This window comes from Aegilops tauschii, chromosome 3 (genome assembly GCF_002575655.3).
Source record: "Aegilops tauschii subsp. strangulata cultivar AL8/78 chromosome 3, Aet v6.0, whole genome shotgun sequence".
In the NCBI taxonomy this organism is placed as follows: Eukaryota; Viridiplantae; Streptophyta; class Magnoliopsida; order Poales; family Poaceae; genus Aegilops; species Aegilops tauschii.
The window spans coordinates 591,656,465-591,670,986 of NC_053037.3; positions in this window are offsets into that span (position 1 = coordinate 591,656,465).

The following is a 14,522-nucleotide window of genomic DNA, read 5'->3' on the forward strand; positions in this document are numbered from 1 at the left end:
TGGAGCTGCTCCGGCGCAGGCATCGGGATCGGCCGCACCGGCGCCCGCGCGGGCCGCGATGCCGCCTGCCAGGGCTGCGCCGCCGCCGCCCAGGGCTGCGCCCCCTCCGCCCCAACGCCCTTGGCCGAGGCAGATGGCTAGCGGGCGGGGTGGTTCTGCCCATGGCGCGGATGGTCGCGGAACGGGTGCTTTCGCGGGAGATAGCCGCAATCCTCCTCGTGGTCAATGGGGTGATGATGGTTTTAATGCTTACGGAGAAGGTCTTCATCGTGGTTCGTCGTCTACCAGAGGTGGGCGCGGCTATGCTTGGACAGATCACGGAGCTACTGGTAGAGGTTTTCAAGGGCCTTCGGGAAACTTCGTGGAGGGTGTAGTTGGCCCCAATAACCGTTCCTTCCGGGGCTCGCGGAGGTCGAGGCGGGAACCGGCGCCCTCCTCCTCCGCGCCCACCGCCCTCCGCTACAGCTTCGGTGACGAGCCTAGCGGAGGTGCCTGCCGCTGGATTGGTTTGCCTCCAGTTGCGGTGGAGACAGTTCAGCCTTTGGCAGCAGTGACGGTGCCGGAGCCCATTCAGCCTGGTGATACTGCGTCTGACAAAGGTATGGAAAAGTCTGAGGGTGACAAACCGTCCAAGTGGGTGATTAAGAAGAAAAAGTTGACATGTTTTCGTTGCGGTGAACCGGGACACTTTATGGTTGTATGCACTGCTGAGTTATGTGATTTATGCCGGAAACCGAAGCATACGGCGGCAGCGTGTCCTCTTCTTTTGGGGCCCAAGCCTACTGTTAACATCTATGGGGTCTGTTGCTCAGAGTTGATGTTCTTTGAGTCACCAAATATGGCACCTGTGACACCCGTGATTGGAACTTCCTTCCCAGGTGTGGTGAAGGTGGTTCATGGACCTCTGACTGAAGCTCAAATTATTCAGCAGCTATGGGAGCTGGCACCGGGTAATTTTCAGTGGTCTTTGCTGAAGTTAACAGATCAGACCTACAAAGTGGAGTTTCCTTCTAAAGAGGATCAGTTGAGAATCCTCAAATTTGGCATGAGCAGAATCACTGGAACAAGTTTTATGCTGCAGTTTTATGAGTGGAAAAAGAAGGAGCCTCAGGGTACGCCGTTGACTCGAATTTGGGTTCATTTCTCGGGGGCGCCAACTGAACCACTGGATAATTTTTTGGTCACTTGGAGCCTGGGATCCCTGATTGGCAAGACGGAACAGGTAGATATGCCCTTCACACGCGCTCATGGGGTGGCGCGTTTGCTTGTCAGTGTTGCTAACATTGAGTTCTTGCCGGATGTGGTAAGATGGACTCATGAGGGCATCGTGTATATTTTGGATGTCGAGTATGAGGATCCTAATCTATTTCAGGACTTTGAGGAGGTACATCATATGGACACTTCTGAGGGGGGAGGTGCCTCCGGGAACCAGGATGATAGTGCACAGAATGATGGTGATAAGGCTAGAGGGCCTTCGACTTCGTCTAAAGCAGGAGAGCCTGCTAATGAGAAGTCACCGGTTTCTGCTCCGACAAACATGCTGCAGCTTGGATCCTTGGGGGCTTTCTCCACGCCTCCTCGTCTTTGGAGTGATCGAGTTGACTTGGATGACCCGTCAGAACATCTTCCGCCGGTGGTTGCGGGGTGTGACTCTTTGATAGTGCTTGATGGACAGGGAGGAGCCAGTGGGCAGGAGGCCTCCATTGCTCCCTCTTCATCTCCGTTGCATAGGCTGGAGGTGGCGGCCGCTTTGGACGCCTCGGCGAGAGGTGGCGGGCAGGTAGCCCGGCCCTCCTACTCGACTTCTTCACCTGCACCGAGGGGGCCCAAGGCAGGCTCTGCGGCCATGGGTTCCCTAGGGGGACCGGCGGACCTCGGAGGGGCATGCGGGCAGGAGGCCTGCGCACCCCTCTCTACCCCCTGGCGATGCGTCCTCCGACGCCTCCTGTGGCGCCATCACCGGCGACGGCTGCCCTGGTGGGAGGGTCGGGTGGAGCTGGTGAAAGTGCGTTATATCGACTAGAGGGGGGTGAATAGGCATTTTTTATGAATTCTTCACTGAGGAATTTGCGGGTGAGGAAATTCCTTAGCGAAGAACTACTTGCAGCGGAATAAGTACTCAGAAGTAAACATAACAGAACACAAGCATGGTCATCATGATGAAATGAAGACAGGCACAGAGTATAGAAAGCGTAAACACAGGATAACACAGGATGAAGACAAACAGACTGAAGAAATTGAACTGAGGAAATTGAGAAAGTCTTCAGTCAAAGTCTTCAAACACATATATGAACAAGTGCACAGCACAGTAATGAGGAAGTGAAAGAGTTGAGGAAATAGAACCAGTAAGCTTGGTGAAGACAATGATTTGGTAGACCAGTTCCAATTGTTGTCTCGGTTGTACATCTGGTTGGAGCGGCTAGGTATTTAAACCTGAGGACACACAGTCCTCACCGTATTCTCCTTGAGCTAAGGTCACACAGACCTCGCCCAATCACCCGTGGTAAGTCTTCAGGTGACTTCCGAACCTTCACAAACTCGGTCACTGGGCGATCCACAATTCCTCTTGGATGCTCTAGACCATGACGCCTAACCGTCTGGAAGAAGCACAGTCTTCAAAGGTAACAAGCGTTGGATCCACGCAGGATCAATCTCTTCAGTGATGCTCAATCACTTTGGGTTTGTAGGTGTTTGGGTTTGGATTTTCCTCACTTGATGATTTTCGCTCAAAGTCCTCGGAGGATGGGATGCTCTAGAATGACAAGTGTCAGTTTCCCTCGGAGCAGCCAACCAGCTAGTGGTTGAAGGGGGCGGCTATTTATAGCCTAGGGAGCAGCCCGACATGATAAGACATAAATGTCCTTCAATGATATGACCGTTAGGTGGGTAGATATTTTGGGACAGCTGGCGCATAGCACAGCAACGGTCGGATATTTGAGGCTCAAATTCCTCAGGGCTATCATGTTCCTCACTGTGTAGGCAATCCGCACTGGCGAATTCCTAACTCCTCAGTCAGAACAAATTCCTCAGAGACCAGAAGAACTTCGTCTCTGTCACTGAAGAATATGACTGAACTGTATGAGATTTCCAATGGCTTCACTCGAAGGGATTGGTAGGTGTAGGATTTTGAGTTGAGCATCACATGGAAATTTTTCCTTAGTATTTCCTCGACCCCCTTTAACAGTACGGTGTTTCCTATGACTCAAGAAAGAGAAAATGAAACTATGAAAACAAAGTCTTCACGCTTCATGTTCCTCGAATGAATACCAAGTCTTCAAGGTCACACCAATTTCTTCACTTTCAAAGTCTTCAGAAAGTCTTCAGAAAGCCAAAGTCTTCAGACGAAGAACTTCATTTTTAGGGGTCGACTTTCTCTGTAAATATCAAACTCCTCATAGACTTATAGACCTATGTATACTCATAAACACATTAGTCCCTTAACCTATAAGTCTTCAATACACCAAAATCACTAAGGGGCACTAGATGCACTTACAATCTCCCCCTTTTTGGTGATTGATGACAACATAGGTTAAGTTTTCAACGGGGATAAACATATGAAGTGTAAATACTGATATTGAGGAATTTGATTGCAAGATATAGAAGAACTCCCCCTGAAGATGTGCATAGTGAGGAATTTGCTTTTGAAGCAATGCGCACTTGAAGAGTAAAATCATGTAGATCTCCCCCTATATCTTGTAATTCATACACGCATTTGACATATAATATGAAGAATTTGAAATGCATGATGAAATATGGTGACTCATGTAATTCAGCATGCGTGCATAAACATTAATGAGGAATAAGCATGCAGAAAAACCACAGCAAAAGTATCAAGCCACCATAGAGTTTAAGTTTACAACTCGATCCAGCAAAGTCATCAGAAGAACGAGAGTTGTAACTTAGAAAAAAACGCCCATATAGGATAGAACCGCTTGAAGACTAACTCAAATTTCTCCCCCTTTGTCATTGAATGACCAAAAGGACCGAAAATGAGGACTAACGCCCCTGAAGAATATCAAGTTGATGAAGGAGCGCCAGCGTTGTTGGGGTCGTTTGTTGAGGTAGGGCCTGCCGCAGTGTCGTCCAAGTCTTCATGCTCGTTGGTGTCGGGCGATGAAGAATAGGAGCTGGCCACCAGGAAGGAACCTTGACCTTCTTGTATTTCTTCGGTAGAGGAGCAGACCAGTCAAAATCTTCCTTGAGACCCATTTTCTTCAGATCTTCTGCGCTATAAATGTGAGACAGAACAGCCCAGGTACGGTTGAAGGTTTCATGGAGGTAGTAATGGTTTTTCTTCACTGCATTGTGGGTAGCAGTCATGTTGTGAAGAATTGAACCAAACTGGCGCTTAACCCATTTGTGATTGCGATCAACCTTCTAGTGAAGACTGAGGAGAAGCTCACGATCAGTCATCACCCTGGGAGCTATGCCTTGAGGATTTTGCTTGGGTGCGTTGGCGGCAGAGTTATGGGTGGCAGAGTCATCATTGGTGGAGTAGGATGCAGCTTTGCGAAATTGACCATCCAATGGACGAATGCCTTCATCAATAACAGCAGAAGCCTTGCCCTTGTCATCAGCTGAGGAGAATGTTCGTTTGAGGACTTCAATCGGGGGCAAGTAGCTACAATGGTTCAGTGTATCAGCTTTGTAGTTGAGTGAAGACCTTGTTCTGATGAATCTCATAATCCACGGAGCATAAGGCTTCAACTCAAATGGTGACATTGCGACATTGGCCAGAGTCCTCATGAAGAAATCATGGAAGTTGACGGGAACGCCATGCATGATATTGAAAAGCAGATTCTTCAAGATGCCAACGACTTCTTCTTCATTCGAGTCGTGCCCTTGATAGGACTCAATTTCTTCGTCAGAATGCGATAGACAGTCCGAGGCACATATAGCAATTCCTTCACGAGGAATTTGGTTCTTGGGGCCTGACCTAGCTTCAATGGCTTCATCAGCACTTGCATATGGTGATCTGTAAGCTCAGGCTCTTGGTACATGCAACGAGCAGCTTCAAGGGGAGGACTGAGAGGCAATGCACGAAGCAATTCAGTAGCTGGTGCTTTGTAGTGAGTGTTTTCGGTCATCCAGTCCAACACCCATGAATTCACATCTTCAGAGTCTCCGGTGATGTGCAGCGTTGCATAGAATTGAAGAATGAGTTCTTCATTCCAATCACAGATGTCAATGCAGAAATTTAACAGTCCAGCATCATGAAGAAAACTGAGGACTGGCACGAAGCACGGCAGAGATTTCATATCCACGTGAGGAATGTGCTCATGATCGAAGACTATCTTTGTTGAACAACACTGAGGAATAGAAATTTTTCTGGCTGGCAGTCCAGAAATGCCTCTTCCTAATGCGAGCAGAGTCTTAGGGGTTGTTGTCAGTGAAGAATACGTGCTCGCCGAAGAAATCATCAGTCTTGAATTTTTGCTTCCTTGAGAATGGATCCTTTGGCTTGGGTTGAGGAGTGTCAGTCAGTTGCATCACAACCTCAGGAATCGCAATCTCAGGTTCTTCAGGTTGAGGAATTTCTGGTTCCTCTTCAGTGGCAGTCTGTGTCTTCAATGATTCAGCAGCGGCAGTTTCTTCAGCACTAGTGGCTGGAATTTCTTCATGTACAGATGGAGTGGGGTGAGTTTCTTCAGAGCTCAATGGAACAGTATGTGCTGGGGACTGAGGGATTTGTTGCAATGGCGTGAACAAAGGAGAGTTGGGATGCTGACTATCCCAAAAGTCATCATTCATCAATGGAGTAGTACTCCCAATGTCCACGTCAGAATTTTGTTCATCCAATTCCTCAACGCCGGCCTCTTCGGCAGTGAACTGAGGCATGGGCGAGGAGACAATTGGAGTTGAAGAGATTGCGTCCGCTTCAATTTCTTCATCCATCTGCTCTGAGGAAGCAGCAGAGGGAATGTCTTCATCGGATTCACTTGGAATCACATAATCTTCATCAAAAGGAACAAGGTCCTTTGATGGCATGGTTGAGATAGGAACAGCATCAATTGGGTTGTCAAATGAGCTAGTCAACGGCTTCATCTTCTTTGGGGCTGAAGAATCTAATGAAGTTGATGCCTTCCTTTTCTTCACAGCTGCACGCTCTGCAGCCTTGGTCTTCTTCACATCTGATGCAGATGGAAGGATTGGAGTTGGGGTAGGCGCAGGAGGAGCAGAGGAATTTGGTTGAATTTCTTCAGGCACAACTGATGCAGTTGCCCTGACTTCTTCATTTTCTTCAGGCGCACCACTAGTGGATGCCCTGGCAATTTCTTTAGCGGCTGGAATGCAGTCATCAGCCCTGGAACTCACCTTTTCTTCAGCAGCCTAATTTTCATCAGCGGTGCTGGCGTGCTCTTCTGTTGGTTGAGCAGATGCTTCGGCTTGAGGAATTTCTGGTTGCGATGGATCTGCAACCTTTGAAGTGAATTTCTCAGTCAGTTTTACAAACCTGACTTTGGCTCCTTGCCAATCAGCATAGTAAGCATTGAAGGCATCGCTGACGCCTTTGATTTCAGCCTGGATCTTCACTAGTTCTTTAGTTGTCATAGAGACAACGTTTTTCTTCAGGAAGCGCTCCTTCCTGTACTGAGCTTTCTTCAGCTGCCTTGCCTTCTCAAATTTCCATTTCCCTTCTTCAATGAAGGCAGTTAAAACATGACTTTGACCAGGTGTGAGGTTCATCTCCGACAAAGGAGTGTTGGGATCCTTGTGCAGAGATCGATGAAGTCTAGGATCAGCTTCGGATCCAAAAGCAGTGGCACATTGCTTCCTTTGGCTCTAGCGGCCTTTACTTGTCTGTCTCTGGTGATTTCGGCTAGTTCTTCATCATCAGCCTCATCATCATCAGAGAGCACTTGGAAGGTGACCTGCTTCTTGTGAGGACTTGGTCGAGGACCTCGTCCAGCAGCGGCCTTTTTCTTCAGCGGAGAGGGGCCAGCTGAGGAACTTGGAGCAGCTGAGGAACTTGCAGAGGCTCCTGAGGCAATAGATATGTCTGCGGTCCTTTGGCACGTGGCGAGATGCACTGGTGTTGAGGATTTGGTCGGAGCAGCCGAAGACTTTGGCGGAGGAGCTGAGGACTTTGGAGGAGCAGGAGCAGTTTGAGGAGTTGGCCGTGAGGGCTTTGAGGAATCTAGCCGTGAGGGCATTGCTGAGGAACTTGGCCTTGAGGGTATTGAAGGTGAAGCACTTGGCTTATGCGCAGGCTTCTTTGCCATGGCCTTCTTCGGCTTGCTAGCAGAGGCCTCAGCAGTGGCAGCAGCAGCAGCAGAGTCTTCGTTGAATTTCCTCACTGCTTCTCTGGCTTGTCTAGCCAACTTGGCCTGGCGCTTGGCCCATTCATCAGGATAATCCTCACTGCGCTTGAGGCTAGTGGGATCTGCTTCTTGGCCAGGTGCCAATGGAGGTCTTGGGCATGGAGGATTGAGTGCGAATTTCTTCATGTACTTGGGAGTTACATACATGTACTCTCACTCTCTTGCCCATCTCCTTTCTATCCTCTGTATGCGCACCTTGCGCTGATTTTTGTCCTCTTTTCCAAACTTGGCCTCATCAGGAGTGCAATAATCTTTGTATATGTCATCGGGGATCACAAAGGCAGTATTGATTTCAGGCCTCTTTCCTCCTTTCTGTGGCTTCTTTCCATCAGCCATTTTCTTCAGATGAGGAATTTGAACAATGGAATTTTCTGAAGAGGTATGCAACTTTTCTTCGAGGAACGCTGCAAATGAGTTAAGTTGATGAGAACCTAGTGATTCAGTAGCGGACATGAGTACCTGTGAACAGAGTATAGTTGCGAGGAATTTGGAGATGTCATATGCGTTCTCAGAAGGTTTTGTAAAAAGAACAAGTTTGAGGAATTTGACCAGATGAGTCTTGAAGAATTTCACTAAGCGTTCTTTGTCTTAGGTTCCAGAGTTGTATAGATCAGAAATCCACACAATTGAGGAATCTTGAAGAAAAATATAGCTTAGAGAAATGAATCAAGAACAGATGACATGTGAGGTGTTTAGTGCGTGAAGATTTGAAGAAAAAACACCTTTGAGGATTTTGTAGAAATCATTTGAATCAAAGAGGGTAGTAAAAGTAACTTTTAATTACCCAGGACGAAGAACACGATGAACTGAGAAGTGGAGATGTGAAGTTCGTCAGTGCAGATCTTCCACGCCCTAACTCGGCTGAGGAAGATAGCTACGGCGGCGGCGGAGTGAAGAAATCCGTTGCCGGCGCGAGTACGACGGCGACGAGGTTGAGGCAGTGAAGCTCTTCCTCACCGGCGAAAATGAAGTAGCGGCGGCGCTAGGGTTTGAGAAGCTCGAGCGGGAGTGGGATCGAGCGGAGTAAAAGAGAAGTGAGGAAGGGGAGGGGTATTTATAGCCACGGTGAAAAACTGTTTTCCCGAAGAAATTGGACGAACGTGCCCCTGACCCTTCTCATTCGCTTGACATGTGTCACCCACGTACTGAGAAGTGGAGATCGTGTGAGATCGTGGGTGAATAGATAAGTGTTTTCGTGGGATTCGAAACAGTTTGAGCGGCAAAACCGAAAAGATAAGTTTTAACTTTGCGTTCGCAAATTCTTCAGCTGACAAGGACACATTGAAGATTTTGAACGAGTTTCAAATAGAACGCACATGAAGAATTTGTGAATAGAATGGGTTGATTTTAGCATAGAGGGGGAAGGGTCCGATCACATTCACTTAGCAGGAAAAACAACTTGAAGAAATAGCAATAAGTGAATGCTATAGAGGACATAAACTCATATATATATATATATATATATATATATATATATATATATATATATATATATATATATATATATAGCCAATGACACGATGGAAAAGGTGAAGACAATGCAAAGTTGAAGAAAATGAACAACTGAGGAATTTCAAAATTGAGGAAAAACTCAGATTGAAGATTTTCAACTTTGGTGGTGGTGGCGTGACCCACCGTATAAGAATGATGATTTCAGACACCGCATACAATTGTCGTAGGGTTCTAAGAATCAAATTCTTCGTTAATTTCTTCACACTTAGATTGTTAGTCTTCATTGATTGAAGAAAAACGTTTCTTCATGTGTTGCACATCTAAGTCATCAATTTATGCATAAGTGTTAGGATGAGTGTCCTATTCAAAGAACATTCGAAGATTCTAAGATATTTAGCTCACACCGCAACTTGCTAAATCTCTTCTCATCCAAGGGCTTTGTGAAGATATCGGCTAGCTGTTCTTCAGTCTTCACATGCTCAATAGAAATGTCGCCCTTCAACACATGATCGCGAAGAAAATGATGACGAATCTGAATGTGCTTTGTCTTCGAGTGCTGAACTGGGTTGTGAGCAATCTTGATGGCACTCTCGTTGTCACAGAAGAGAGGCACATTCTTCACGTTGACGTCGTAGTCCTTGAGAGGTTGCTTCATCCACAGCAATTGAGCACAGCAAGAACCAGCAGCAATGTACTCAGCTTCAGCAGTAGACAGTGATACGTAGTTCTGTTTCTTCGAGGACCAACAGACCAAAGATCGTCTAAGGAAATGACATGTACCAGATGTTGACTTGCGGTCCACATGATCACCGGCATAGTCAGAGTCTGAATATCCAATGAGATCAAAAGCCGAGCCCTTGGGGTACCATAATCCAAGTGTTGGCGTGTGAGCTAGATATCGAAGAATATGCTTCACAGCCTTATGGTGTGATTCCTTCGGTGTAGCTTGAAATCGGGCACACATGCAAACACTAAGCATAATATCTGGCCTAGATGCACATAAGTACAATAAAGAACCAATCATGGAGCGGTATACCTTTTGATCGAAGTCAATACCATTTTCATCGGTGCATAGATGGCCATTTGTGGGCATAGGAATTTTGACCCCTTTGCAATCTTGCGTGCCGAATTTCCTCAGTACATCCTTGAGGTATTTCTCCTGAGATATGAATATGCCATTGCGTTGTTGACGAATTTGAAGACCTAAGAAGAATTTCAATTCTCCCATCATAGACATTTGATATTCTTCACTCATCATATAGGCAAATTCATCACTATAACGTTGGTCAGTACAGCCAAAGATAATATCATCAACATATATTTGGCACACAAACAGTTCACCATCATAAGATTTAGTGAAAAGAGTAGGGTCGAGTGAACCGGGTTTGAAGCCTTTCTTCATGAGGAATTCCTTCAAAGTATCATACCACGCCCGAGGGGCCTGCTTGAGGCCATAGAGGGCCTTATTGAGTCTGAAGATTTCGTCAGGATTCTTTGGATCTTCAAAACCTGGGGGTTGAGCAACATATACTTCTTCCTCAAGCTTACCATTGAGGAATGCACTTTTCACATCCATTTGATATAGAGTGATATCATGATGGTTAGCATAAGCAAGTAATATGTGAATAGCCTCAAGTCTAGCAACGGGTGCAAAAGTTTCATCGAAATCAATTCCTTCAACCTGTGTGTAGCCTTGAGCTACAAGCCGTGCCTTATTCCTCACCACAAGGCCATTTTCATCTTGCTTGTTGCGGTAGATCCACTTTGTGCCAATGATATTGTGCTTGCGAGGATCTGGACGTTTGACCAGTTCCCAGACGTTGTTGAGCTTGAACTGATGTAGTTCTTCTTGCATAGCTTGAATCCACTCAGGCTTCAAAAATGCTTCACCTACCTTAACGGGCTCTATGATAGATACAAAAGCAAAGTGCCCACAAAAGTTAGATAAATGTGAAGCTCTTGAGCGTGTGAGAGGACCTGGTGCTTCAATGTCATCGATGATCTTCTCAATTTGCACTTCTTTTGCAATGCGAGGATGAGCTGGTTGTTGTCGAGGAATTTGATCAGCATTTTCTTCAGCACCATTTTCTTCAGGTGCCTCAGCTCGACGTTCTTCACGTTCTGGAATGAATTCTTCAGCAGATTCTTCGGTAGGGATGACATCCTCAGTAGCCTTGAACTTGATAGTTTCCTCATGTGCCGGTTCATCTATCACAGAAGGTAGGTGCTCTCTTTGCGAGCCATTAGTTTCATCGAACCGCACATCTACAGTTTCAACAACCTTGTGAAGAACGTTGTTGAAGACTCTGTAGGTGTGCGAGTCCTTTTCGTAACCAAGCATAAAACCTTCATATGCTTTTGGTGCAAATTTTGAGTTGTGATGAGGATCTCTAATCCAACATTTAGCACCGAAGACTTTGAAATAACTCACATTGGGTTTCTTGTCAGTGAGGAGTTCATAGGCAGTCTTCTTGAAGAATTTGTGAAGATATACTCTGTTGATGATGTGGCACGCAGTATCAATTGCATCAATCCAGAAACAACGAGGCGTTTTGTATTCATCAAGCATAGTGCGAGCCATCTCAGCAAGAGTCCTGTTCTTGCGCTCCACGACGCCATTGTGCTGAGGAGTATAGGGAGCAGATAACTCATGAGTAATACCAAGTTCATCAAGATAGTCATCAAGACCAGAATTCTTGAACTCAGTTCCATTGTCACTTCTGATGTGCTTGATCTTCACACCAAAGTTGGTTGAAGCCCTCGAGGAAAATCGTTTGAAGACTTCCTGCACTTCATGTTTGTAAGTAACAATGTGTACCCATGTGTATCGAGAGTAATCATCAACAATAATAAAGCCGTATTGAGATGCATCATTTGAAACTGCAGAATAATGGTTAGGACCGAAGAGATCCATGTGAAGCAATTCAAATGGTCGAGTAGTAGTCATGATAGTCTTCGCTGGATGCTTAGCCTTTGTCATCTTTCCAGCTTCACAGGCTCTGCATAAGTGATCCTTGAGGAATTTGACATTCTCAATGCCAATGACGTGCTTCTTCTTCGCAAGCGTGTGCAAATTCCTCATGCCTGCATGACCAAGCCGTCGATGCCATAGCCAGCCTTCCGAAGCTTTTGCAAGTAGGCACACGGCTGGATGTGGTCCTGTAGAGAAATCAACAGTATACAAGTCTCCTCTCCTAAAGCCTTCGAAGACTTTGGAATTGCCAGCTTCCATGATCACAACACAACGATACTTGCCAAAGACAACAACCATATCAAGATCGCAAAGCATTGAGACAGACATGAGGTTGTATCCTAAGGACTCGACAAGCATGACTTTGTCCATGTGTCGATCCTTTGAGATCGCAACCTTACCTAGGCCCAATACCTGACTTTTGCCTTTGTCAGCGAAGATGATATGCTTCAGATGCGATGGAGATAAGGGAGCATCCATCAATAGATTCTTGTCACCAGTCATGTGATTTGTACATCCACTATCGAGGACCCACTCAGTGGCTTTGGGTTGATCATCCTGCAGATGAATTAGTGCAGCTTACGAACTCATATACTTCATCAATGAAGAATATGACATCACAATTCATCAGATCAATTTCATCAAGTAATAGAACAAATAAAGCAATATGAGGACGTGAGAAATGAGATTTCATTTCTTCATGATTAGCCTGCGTCCTATCAGGCAAATTTTCAGGTCTCCGGCAAATTCTTCAGACGTTTGAGCACGTCTGGAGACCTGACCCTGCAGAAGAGATTAGTTCTTTTTCTTCACCACCCACATCTAAAGGGGTGGCAAAGAGTTCGTCACTCTGCGAGCTCCATATGAGAAAGGTGGCATAGAAGCCAGCCCATTTCGTTTCACATAAGAGGAGTTAGGATAAGCATATGAATAAGCAGAGAAATTCTTCGAGGACTTATGAACATAATGGTTAGAAGAATAATGCTCATATTCATAGCCCTTAGCTCTTCCCTGCGAAACAGAGTTGTTAGCACGATGATATTCATATGAGGACTTTGATCCTTTTGAGGAATTTGATCCACGTGAGGAATTTGGTCCGTATGAGGACTTGGATCCATATGAAGAATTTGATCTGGGGTTCCTATTCTTCACAGGTGGTGTCATGAGGACATTCACCTGAAGACTTTCAAGGCACCTTTTGGGAACCCAGATTTTCTTCATAGGGGAACCGTTCCTGCAGTTAGTGCCAACATATCTAGCAAATACTTCACCATTCTGATTTTTGAACAGTTTATAGTTGGAGTCAAATGACTCATCAGAAGAATGAGGAGATTCACATATAAAGCCAGATAAATTAGATGGATCAACTGGAGGTCCTTTTGCAGCAACCCATGAGGTTTTGGGGTACTGCTCAGGCTTCCAATATGTACCATCAGCATTAAGTTTCCTCTCAAAGGCAATACCCTCTTTCCTAGGGTTCCTGTTGAGGATCTGCTTTTTAAGCACATTACAAAGAGTCTGGTGCCCTTAGAGGATTTTGTACATGCCTGTCATGTACAATTCCTTCAGCCCTGCATCATCAGTGATACTAGCAATGTCCTCAGATGAGGTATTAGTGATAGCAGAGACAGTTGAAGAATTTGTAGCATTAGAAGCATTTGAACATTCAGGTGAAGAATTAGCAGATTCACGTTCAATGCATTTCAAGCATGGAGGAACAAATTCTTCCTGAGAAGCGCTGATTTGTTGAGCAAGTAATGAATCGCGCTCCTTCTGAAGATCTTCATAACTCACTCTTAGCTTCTCAAGATCTTGCTTTCTCTGAAGAAATTCATAAGAAAGCTTCTCATGATCAGACAAGAGAGTGTTATGATGACCTTGAAGATTGTCAAACCTAGTCTGAAGTCTCTGAAGATTTTCAGTCAAGGTTTTAGTGCGATCCATTTATTCACCCAACATATCATCACTTTTGTCTAGCATGTTTCGAACCTTTTCAAAAGCCTTTTGTTGTTTCACAGCAATCTTAGCAAGTTTAGAGTAGCTGGGCTTGAGGTTTTCATCAGATTCATTCTCACTTGATTCAGAGGAGGTATATTTGAGTAACTTGATGAAGGAAATATGCCCTAGAGGCAATAATAAAGTTATTATTTATTTCCTTATTTCATGATAAATGTTTATTATTCATGCTAGAATTGTATTAACCGGAAACATGATACATGTGTGAATACATAGACAAACAGAGTGTCACTAGTATGCCTCTACTTGACTAGCTCGTTGATCAAAGATGGTTATGTTTCCTAGCCATCGACAAAGAGTTGTCATTTGATTAACGGAATCACATCATTAGGAGAATGATGTGATTGACTTGACCCATTCCGTTGGCTTAGCACTCGATCGTTTAGTATGTTGCTATTGCTTTCTTGATGACTTATACATGTTCCTATGACTATGAGATTATGCAACTCCCGTTTACCGGAGGAACACTTTGTGTGCTACCAAACGTCACAACGTAACTGGGTGATTATAAAGTTGATCTACACGTGTCTCCGAAGGTACTTGTTGGGTTGGCGTATTTCGAGATTAGGATTTGTCACTCCGATTGTCGGAGAGGTATCTCTGGGCCCACTCGGTAATGCACATCACTTAAGCCTTGCAAGCATTGCAACTAATAAGTTAGTTGCGGGATGATGTATTACGGAACGAGTAAAGAGACTTGCCGGTAACGAGATTGAACTAGGTATTGAGATACCGACGATCGAATCTCGGGCAAGTAACAT